The following is an 11,319-nucleotide window of genomic DNA, read 5'->3' as shown; positions in this document are numbered from 1 at the left end:
ACATCATATGGATGTGAACTCCGCATTTTTGACTGGGGAGTTAGAAGAAGAGTTGTATTTGAAGCAGCCACCATGGTACATCCAAGAAGGAGAAGAGCACAAGGTATTGAAGCTATACAAGGCGGTGTACGGGATACGACAAGCTCCTTGGGCATGGAGCAGGAAGCTTGACAGTACATTGATTTCTCTCGGGTTTGAGAAAGCCCCACTGGAGCATACGATGTATAAATGAGGTAAAGGAAAGGATCGTCTCTTAGTGAGCAACTATGTGGATGATCTGATGATAACTGGAGCAAACGAAGAGGTGATTGCAAACTTCAAGCTACAAATGAAGGAGTTATTCAAGATGACTGATCTAGGGCTCTCGAGTTACTACCTTGGGATCGAGGTACAACAAAAGCCGGAGGAGATCACATTATGCCAGGAGGCATATGCGAAGAAGATAGTTGAAATTTGTAGCATGGAAGATTGCGATCCCTGTCATGTTCCGATGAAGCCTCGTCTCATACTAAGCAAGAAAAGTGAAGCACCCGCGGTTGATGCAACGGAGTATAGAAGTGTGGTCCAAAAGTTGAGGTATCTCATGAATACAAGACCGGACTTGGCCTATTCCGTTGGCATAGTGAGTTGCTTCATGGGAGCACCCACGACAGAACATTGGGCAGCTGTGGAAAATATACTCGGGTATATCAAATGGACAACAAACTTCGGTTGTGTCTATTTGAGAGAGAAGATGAAGGAGATGGTGGAGCTACTTGGCTATAGTGATAGCGACCTCGCAGGAGATGTGGATGACGTAAAAGTACCTCGGGTGTGTCATATTTCTTGGGAGGAAGGATAGTGAGTTGGCTATCACAAAAGTAGAAATTGGTCGCATTATAATCCCATGAAGCAGAGTATATTGCAGCTGCTATTGCGGTGTGTCAAGGTGTGTTCCTAGGAAAGCTAATCGGTGACCTCATAGGTAAGGAACCGGAGCGAGTGGTGCTCAACATTGATGAAGAGTCTAAATTCTCTCGATGGAAGAATCAAATGCATTATGGTAGATGCAAGTACATCAATATGAGGTATCGATACCTAAGGGAGTGTGTGGAACAAAGCAAGATCGACATCAACTATATTTGCACCAATGACCAACTTGTAGATATCCTGGCCAAATCTTTGGGACGACAGAAGTTCGTGCAGATGCGGAAAAGGATCAGTGTTCAAGCTGTGAAGTGAGGACATCGTGTTTAGGGGGGTGATTGTTGGAATAAACAACGATTAGTAGCCTTGTTCGGCTCGGACAGGTGCAATCACCAAACCTTATAGGTATAGGACTAGTTTAGGCTCGCTTAGCTCATATATATATATATATATATATACTTGTACCCTTGTATGATTTTGTAACCCAGATCAAAGTAATACAAAACATAGGTGCGACATGCACCTATTAGCCATCATCTCGGCGTCTCTGTGTTGGTTCATGTTCGCGTGTGTGCGCGCTAAACTAGCCCGCGTATCAGGCAAGCCGGCGGCTAGCAGTTTTATACATGCATGTGCTAGCATCCAGGAGAACATCAATCCAGCACTCTGCTAGACTGCTTCAGTGTTACGGTGCACCTCGTCTACGTCTACATCTCCAACCGCTTAGTCGACAAGCTCGAAAAGTACTCGAGCTGTCTCGAACGTGTGTATTGCCGGAAAGTACTCGGCTACATCGGCGTCGAGGTCAGGCCTGTGCCAACATATAGAACATCCAAAACAGATAATATAATAGTATGGAACAATAAAAAATTATAGATACGTTGGAGACATATCAAGCATCTCCAAGCTTAATTTCTGCTTGTCCTCGAGTAGGTAAATGATAAAACATAATTTTTGATGTGGAATGCTACATAACATATTTATTCGTGTAATTTTCTTTATTGTGACAAGAATGTTCAGATCCATAAGATTCAAAACAAGAGTTTAATATTGACATAAAAATAATAATACTTCAAGCATACTAATAAGGCAATTGTGTCTTCTCAAAATAACATGGACAAAAAAAGCTTATCCCTACAAAATCATATAGTCAGGCTATGATCCATCTTCATCATACAAAAAATATTCAAATCATGCACAACCCCGATGACAAGCCACACAATTGTTTCATACTTTTGATACAATTGTTTCATACTTTTGATGTTCTCAAACTTTTTCAACTTTCACGCAATACATGAGCGTGAGCCATGGACATAGCACTATAGGTGGAATAGAAGGTGGTTGTGAAGAAGACAAAAACAAGGAGATAGTCTCACATCAATTAGGCATATTAACGGGCTATAGAGATGCTTGAATAGATATCAATGTGAGTGAGTAGGGATTGACATGCAATGGATGCACTAGAGCTATAAGTTTATGAAAGCACAAAAAGAAACTAAGTGGGTGTGCATCCAACTCGCTTTCTCACAAAGACCTAGGGCAATTTGAGGAAGCCCATCATTGAAATATACAAGCCAAGTTCTATAATGAAAAATTCTCACTAGTATAAGAAAGTGACAACATAGGAGACTCTCTATCATGATAACCATGGTGCTACTTTGAAGCACAAGTTTGGTAAAAAGATAGTAGCATTGCCCATTCTCTCTTTTCTCACATTTTTTATTGGGCCTTTTCTCATTTTTTGGCCTCTTTTCTTTTATCTGGAGTCTCATCCCGCCTTGTGGGGGAATCATAGTCTCCATCATCCTTTCCTCACATGGGACAATGCTCTAATAATAAAGATCATCACACTTTTATTTACTTACAACTTAAGAATTACAACTCGATACTTAGAACAAAACATGACTCTATATGAATGTCTCCAGCAGTGTACCGGGATGTGCAATGAATCAAGAGTGACATGTATGAAAGAATTATGAATGGTGGCTTTGCCACAAATACGATGTTAACTACATGATCATGCAAAGCAATATGACAATGATGGAACGTGTCATAATAAACAGAATGGTGAAAAGTTGCATGGCAATATATATCAGAATGGCTATGGAAATGCCATAATAGGTAGGTATGGTAGCTGTTTTGAGGAAGGTATATGGTGGATTTATGGTACCAGCGAAAGTTGTGCGGCACTAGAAAGGCTAGCAATGGTGGAAGGGTGAGAGTGCGTATAATCCATGGACTCAACATTAGTCATAAAGAACTCACATACTTATTACAAAAATCTATTAGTTATTGAAATGAAGTACTACACGCATGCTCCTAGGGGGATAGATTGGTAGGAAAAGACCATCGGTCGTCCCCAACTGCCACTCATAAAGAAGACAATCTTCCCTAATAATAAAGCAACTACTGTTTCTGGTCGTCCGTCGTCGCACATTTTACAAAAAAGTCCTTATGTTGTTTTGAATTAAACCCACAGTCCCTCTTTAAGTGGTATTCTGAAAAAACGATTCGGTTTTATAAATTAGCCCCTGAATTTCTTAGAATTCAACCCGCGCTCCTTTCTTCTATCTTATCCAGTGACAGAGAGGGGGAGAGGGCACGCCGTAGGAGGCTTCCTTGCGTCGGCGGCTGCCCCCGCCTCCACTCTCCCTTGGGCTCCGACTCTCCCTTTCGCCTCCGACCCTCTTGGTCTCTCCTCCGCCCAGCGCCTTGCTGCTGCTGCTGCTGCTGCAGGGGAGGGAGAGGACGAGAGATACGGCTGGAGGGGAGGGGAGGGACTGAGAGAGAGTGGGAGAGCCGGAGAGGGCCGGCCGGCCTGAGCCGGACCTGCAGAACAGCGGCGCGGCGTGATCTGGAATACACACCTACAGAAGGCGGCCGGACAAAATAGGTTAGCGGCAACGACAACTCCAAATCTGGCAAGCTCCTCTGCAGATTGGTGCTAGACCGCCACCGAACATGAAAGCATGCAGTACACACACCTACGAAAGGCCAAGCCTGATGGGCAACGGAGGATGGCGGCAACAAGAACTCCAAATCTGGCTAGCTCCTCTTGGTCGGGCTCACATGGTGCAAGAAATCAGCATGACCCCATTGAGGCACTTGGTCGGTGTATGCAGGAACACAAAAAACAAAGGTCAGCCAAAACTGACAACTCCAGACCTACGAAATCGGCATGACCGCAAGTGAAAGGAGTTGTGTCAGCCAGGCTTAGTGTTTGAATTTCTAGGTCACATACCTTCTTTACCCAGCTCTAATTAATTAAACTTGACCACTTCGGATGTTGGAAGATGGAGTGCAAATTTCACCAATTCTGTAAACTGCACAATCAATCTAGCGTTATTGTTTATTGATAACACCTAGGATTTAGCAAGTGGTCATGTTGTAGTTGAACAACATATTTTTTGTTTAGAACTGATCGAGTTATAAAGCTGTCAAAATTAGACCAATGGAACAAGTCAATCTTCTTGTGCTTTGCCATGCAGGCAGCATGGTGTGCATTTCTGCAACACATGGTTTACTATTACAGGCTACTTTAGTTTGCCTTTGTAGGCAATATTTCTGTCCCAGTGAAAAATTGGTCTATATAAAACAGAGGCGACACATTTTTTTGCCATGCTTTAAATAAAGGACACCAAAACGAGATGGGGGTGAGGGTTTGAGTTTTTGTACTTTTGCACGGAAAGATGTTGGCAGCTTTGTTGAATTGAACTTCTAAGTCGCGGACAGTCCCACGGACAGGTTGCATCCATTGTTGTGCTGGACTAAGCCTTCAGCTGCGACAAAAAAGAGAAAATAAAGAGTAGTGGCCATGACCAGTTAGCCCTGCAGATGGTAAAGGGGAACAAATTGGCAAGTATACGGGGGATGGCACAAGATAAAGGGGAAAAAGGTTTTAATGACAGTAAAAAGTTCCTACTCTGTTAGCCAAATCCAAAATAAAATGGCCCCCATCTGATGAACAAAATGTCCCTCCTCTGTTTAACATATACTTGCATAGCTGATGCATGTTAAGGACTCTATGAAAAAAAATCATGTACTAATTAAGGCCTGCAAGAACGAACCAGTACATGCATCATACCAAGTATAATTGCATAACTAATGCATGTTAACAACTCTGAAAATTTCCCATACAGATTCAGGCATGTGAGAGAGAACCAGTACATGCAACAAACCATTGTAAGGACTCTTTGTGATGATTCTTCAATCAATATTGAAAAGAATACCAATATCAACGGAACTTCGCAGCAGGCAGTGCTACATGCAGCAACATATATGATTGTGCAGACAACCTTGCTCAGGCCACTATACAAAAAATATAATTGAAATGTCTTGCCTTGTTCAGTTCAGTTCACACAACCTTGTTCTTACCCCAAGTGTTATTTTGGAAAATATCATCTGCCAAGCATATAATTGCCTAACTAATGCTTGCAATAATGCACAGAATCAATAAATAGCCCCAGGTATGTTGAATAAAATTTCCAATTCATTGTCTGCAAAAAAAAAGTCAAAATAAGTTTGCCTCTCAATCTCAATCCCTGCATATATCCCCATGGTCGCTAGCTATGTGAATTCCCAAAAAAATGTCCATCAAATAAATGAAATCCATTTGATGGATAGGAAAATTGCATCTGAATGCTCCCTGTGAATCCACATAGCCTAGCTGTTGCTATGTAACTACTCAACCCACGGGATTGATGAACAAAAATGTCTCCCGCTGTGTGTGCCTCTTCCTCTCCGGGCTCTCTCCTCTCCACACCCTCCCCCAGCACCACCCCACACACGACTGGGAGGATAACAGAGGGAGCGATTAAAAACAGAGGGAGGACAACACGAGCGTAGTTTTTGGAGGGACTCACCTAGCGGCTTAGCTCCGTAGTCGTGCGGACACGCCTCTGCTGCACAGGCCGCAGTCGCGCGAGCTGTCAGCAGCAAGCAGCTAGGCTCCCTCCTCGCGCGGACGTCTCTTCCCCGATGCGGTCGCACGAGCTATCGACGCAACAACGACTGAAGTTCCTCGCCGCACGGCCTTGCTCTCCCCCGTCTCGGTCGCACGATTTATCGCCGCCAATCAGCTGATCCTCCACTCGCCGTCGCGGCCGCGCGAGTTATCGCCGCCGAGCAGCTTGCCCTCCACCGGCCGCCGATTTTGTGCTGAAGAACCTTATCACAATGGCAGAAAGAGGAAAGGGAATGGGTGAGGAAAAAAGACTGGAAACGACAAATTGTGCCGATCGGGAACTGCATTGTGTCGCCCAGGCTCTCTCACGCAAATCCTACGGCTCACGTGCAACCACTAGGATATGGAGTAATTTGGTGGTTGATACTTCTAATGTAAGACCAGAATGATAACATTTTAAGTAGTACTAATTCAAACTAATCTGTATATGTCAAGCTCCTTTATTATTTTTATCTGTTTCTTCTGAAATCAAGTGATTTTCTTGAGATACCAGTTTACAAGAATTTTTCAGATTGTAATTTTAAAATAATTCTTCATGAAGAACATACTATGTGGTCAGTGTAACAGTTAAGCTCTAGAATCTAGATATAGAGTCACCGGGTATTGCGATGCAGAGGCCGGGGGATTTTCTCCTTTTTGGAAAAAATGTCTCTGGCATGTAACTGTGAAATAAGGTGTTCTGTATGTTCTATTAGCTCATTTCTTTCTATTTGGTGTCTTACATGGTAAATATTGTTTGATATATATGCAATCCTTCCATGCATAGGATTCAACGGCTACACACGTCATGATTGTAAGTATGAACACAAGAGAGTATTGATAGTTGAACCAATGAACACCAGCAATTCAGAGTGTATTCATTTCTTTGTAGGATGTCTTTTGGTTGCTATAATAAATAAGAATTGACAGTTTTCAACAAGCCTCAACATAGATTTGCTAGAACTTCAAAGGAAAAATTGCATGAATTCGTACTTGTGTGCTACATTGGGATGGAAGCATTGTACTTACCAAAGAAGCATATGTAAGCATTTGATATTTTTCTACTTATTTTAAAATTACATGTGTTGCACTCGATGGAACTCTTCTCTACTATCCAAACCGTAGCAACGCACGGGCATTTTACTAGTCAATAAATAAATCATGCTCCGACTTCATCACATAACGGTTCACCATACGTGCATGCTACGGGAATAACAAACTTGAGCACAAGTATTACTCAAATTCACAATTACTCACTAGCATGACTCTAATATCAGCATCTTTATATCTCAGAACAATCATAACGAATCGAACTTCTCATAGTATTCAATGCACTTTATATGAAAGTTTTTATTATACCCCCCTTGGATGTCTATCATATTAGGACTAATTTTATAACCCAAGCAAAGTACTATGCTGTTTAAAGACTCTCAAAATAATATAAGTGAAGCATGAGAGTTCAACAATTTCTATAAAATAAAACCACTTCCGTGCTATAAAAAGATATAAGTGAAGCACTAGAGCAAAATTGCCTAGCTCGACAGATATAAGTGAAGCACATAGAGTATTCTAATAAATCATGATTCATGCGTGTTCCTCTAAAAAGGTGTGTACAGCAAGGATTATTGTGGAAAACTAAAAAGCAAAGAGTCAAATCATACAAAACCCTCCAAGCAAAACACATATCATGCGGTGAATAAAAATATAGCCTCAAGTAAAGTTACCGATAGATGAAGACGAAAGAGGGGATGCCTTCCGGGGCATCCCAAGCTTAGGATCTTGGTTGTCCTTGAATATTACCTTGGGGTGCCTTGGGAATCTCCAAGCTTAGGCTCTTGCCACTCCTTATTCCATGATCCATTAAATCCTTACCCAAAACTTAAAAACTTCACAACACAAAACCGAACAGAAAATTTCATAAGCTCCGTTAGTATAATAAAATAAATCACCACTTTTGGTACTGTTGTGAACTCATTCTTTATTTATATTGGTGTAATATATACTGTATTTCAACTTTTCCATGGTTCATACCCCCCGATATTATCCATAGATTCATCAAAATAAGCAAGCAACATAAAGAAAACAGAATCTGTCAAAAACAGAACAGTCTGTAGTAATCTGTAACTCTCGAATAATTATATAACTCCAAAAATTCTGAAAAATTAGACGACCTAAGAAATTTGTTTATCAATCTTCTTCAAACAGGATCAACTTAAAAGCACACTTCTGTTAAAAATGAAAATTATTTTCCAGGGCGCAAAAGTTTCTGTTTTTCCAGCAAGATCAAATCAACTATCACCGTAAGCTACCCCAAAGGTCTTACTTGGAACAAACACTAATTAAACACAAAACAACATCTAACCAGAGGATATATGAAGTATTTATTGCAAAACAGAACCTAAAAAGCGAAAACAAAAAATAAAATTGGGTTGCCTCCCAACAAGTGCTTTTCTTTAAAGCCTTTTATCTATGCATTGATAATTTTAATGATTCTCACATGAATGACAAGAATTTAAGCACAAAGAGAGCATCACAAAACACGTGACAAACACATCTAAGTCTAACATACTTCCTATGCATAGGTATTTTATAAGAAAACAAATTATGAAGACAAGCAAAAACTAGCATATGCAAGGAAGAAGAAAGAAACAATAACAATCTCAACATAATGATAGGTAATTTAGTCACATGAAAATTCCTACAACCATATTTTCCTCTCTCATAATAATTACATGTGTGATCATACTCAAAGTCAACAATATAGCTATCATAAAACATATTCTCTACATGATCCACATGCATGCAAAGTTGACACTCTTCCGAAATAGTGGGATTATCATCAAATAAAGTCATGACCTCTCCAAACCCACTTTTATCAAAAATTTCATAAGATTGATCAATCTCCAAAATAGTGGGATCATTATTTCCTAAAGTTGACACTCTTCCAAACCCACTTTCAATATTATCGCAAACATATTCATCATGAGGCTTAAATAAATTTTCAAGTTCATAAGAAGAATCATCACCCCAATCATGATCATTGCAATAAGTAGAGGTCATAGCAAAACTAGCATCCCCAAGCTTGGGGTTTTGCATATTATTGGCACAAGTGACATTAATAGAAGTTATAATAACATCATAGCAATCATGCTTTTGATTCAAGGAACTATGAAGTATGGGTGCAATAGCAACAATCTCATGTTTAACATAAGGGACTATTGAGCGAGTCCTGGATTAAGGGTTCCTCGGGCGTCTGGCCTGTGTGACATGGGCCGGACTAATGGGCTATGAAGATACAAGACAGAAGACTCTCTCCCGTGTCTGGATGGGACTCTCCTTGGCATGGATGGCAAGCCTGGCGATCGAATATGAAGATTCCTTTCTCTATAACCGACTTTGTACAACCCTAGTCCCCTTCGGTGTCTATATAAACCAGAGGGTTTAGTCCGTAGAGGTAATCATAATTATACATGCTAGACTTCTAGGGTTTTAGCCATTACGATCTGGTGGTAGATCAACTCTTGTAATCCTCATACTCATCAATATCAATCAAGCAGGACGTAGGGTATTACCTCCATCAAGAGGGACCGAACCTGGGTAAAACAGCGTGTCCCCTGCCTCCTATTACCATCGACCTTAGACGCACAGTTCGGGACCCCTACCCGAGATCCGCCGGTTTTGACACCAACATTGGTGCTTTCATTGAGAGTTCCACTATGTCACCGTCAGAAGGTTCGATGGCTCCATCCATCATCTGCAATGATGTTGCCCTAGGGGAGGTTTTTCTCCCCGGCTAGATCTTCGTATTCGGCGGCTTCGCACTGCGGGCCAACTCGCTTGGCCATCTAGAGCAGATCGACAGCTACGCCCCAGGTCACCATATTAGTTTTGGAAACTTGGATTATGCCGCTGATATCCGAGGAGACTTGATCTTCCAAGGATTCACGACCCCAACCTCCGCTCTGGCCTTAGAGCCGGAGCGCCTCGCTAGGACCGAAGACGGGATTTCTGAACCCGCCGAACTACCTGTGGCCACTAGGCCCAGTACTGGAGAGCCGGAGGAAGTAGTGTTGCCGGCAACCATCACAAAGCTAGACTCTTCCCCGGATGCTGGCTTCGAACTCTTGGAGTCAGCATTGTGTGAGCTTGGCCGAGAAATTCCCTCCCCGCCATACTCCACGGATTCTTTTCTCCCTCGACAAACCTCGCCTTTAAGCGAGGCTCTGGACTTGATGCGATCCCTCATGATTACAGAGGAGCAACATCCAAACTATGCGCAGCCCGGACTAGGGGCTGAGAGCGGGGAATTTTACGTCTTCGGATCTCCGGACAACTTCCGAAGCGAGGACTTGATCTTCGATATCGTCCCCTTCCGCAGTGGCTATCACGCACTGCTCGGATGAACCGCATTTACGTGATTCAATGCGGTGCCACACTATGCTTATCTCAAGCTCAAGATGCCCGGACCATGCGGTGTCATCACAGTCAATGGAAGCACGAAGCATTCCCTCCATACCGAGGAGCACACTGCAGCCTTGGCAGTAGAAGTACAGAGCGGCCTTAACAAGAAGAACCTTAATTCGGCGGCCACGCTCCCGGACACTGTCAAACGAGTCCGGACTACTCTGTAGCAGGACAGTCCAGCTCGTCAGGAGATCGACTAGCAATTCGGCCTCCGTCTCAACCAAATGGCGGCATACGTACCGCACGTACATAACTACGCACTCAAAATACCATGGGCATAGATGGAGGCGTAACTTGACTGTGGTCCATCATACGGCTCCCACACATACGTTTCCTTTTCCTTTTTACCATTTTTGGTCTCTTATCCACAGGCCCCTCTCGATGGCCTGATCATCGGTCCTTTTGAAGGACGGATATACCAAGGCGGCAAGCAGCACAGACGTGTGGGGGAATCTCTAGATGTTCTTCTTGATGATCATTCTACCTGCTTTTAGGACCCGTACGCAGCTCCCCCTTGGTCTTGGCATGTTAAATAGCCATGTTTCTTATCGCACTATTTGTACAAATATGCTTTGGCGTATTAATCAAAATTATAATGAACATAGTTTGCGGTCCAACTCATGTGGCACTGGTTTTTTACTTCATTTTATTTTGCTATTCTTATCGATTGCATCCGTACACTTTGGTACGCCGTAATTCGCCAGGGGCTTTATTGCTCTCCATACTACGGCAACAAGTCCGAACACTTCTACAACATAGTTCGGCCCCCGAATTTAGCATTATATGCATCGGCTCTGAATCATGTCTTTGGTCAATAGTTGGGTTGCCCGGCTCCTATGCTTACTACCTTACGTTTCGCTCTATCGGCTAGGGTAGTAAAGGGGGAACTACTGCGATTGTGTCCTAGTTTATCCGGATGAGCACCTCAGTAGAGAAAGCCGAAAACTGACTATCATGATGCGGCGTGAGCCGGTCAGCTCTTCGGAGGTTAAATCTCTTGAAATTTT

General features: G+C 42.5%; 1 long non-coding RNA gene across 1 annotated transcript; it reads right to left on the bottom strand.

The window, feature by feature from the left end:
- Positions 1-3,134: 3,134 nt before the first annotated feature.
- LOC125519979 lies at positions 3,135-6,148 on the bottom strand. Its single transcript, XR_007288384.1, has 4 exons — positions 5,769-6,148; positions 4,582-4,685; positions 3,891-4,229; positions 3,135-3,773 (listed from the first exon to the last, which is right to left on the bottom strand). It is a non-coding gene; the product is annotated as an uncharacterized LOC125519979 (long non-coding RNA).
- Positions 6,149-11,319: the final 5,171 nt, after the last annotated feature.

The sequence above is a fragment of the Triticum urartu genome, chromosome 7 (assembly GCF_003073215.2).
Source record: "Triticum urartu cultivar G1812 chromosome 7, Tu2.1, whole genome shotgun sequence".
NCBI lineage: Eukaryota > Viridiplantae > Streptophyta > Magnoliopsida > Poales > Poaceae > Triticum > Triticum urartu.
This window is presented reverse-complemented; position numbering and strand designations above follow the sequence as displayed.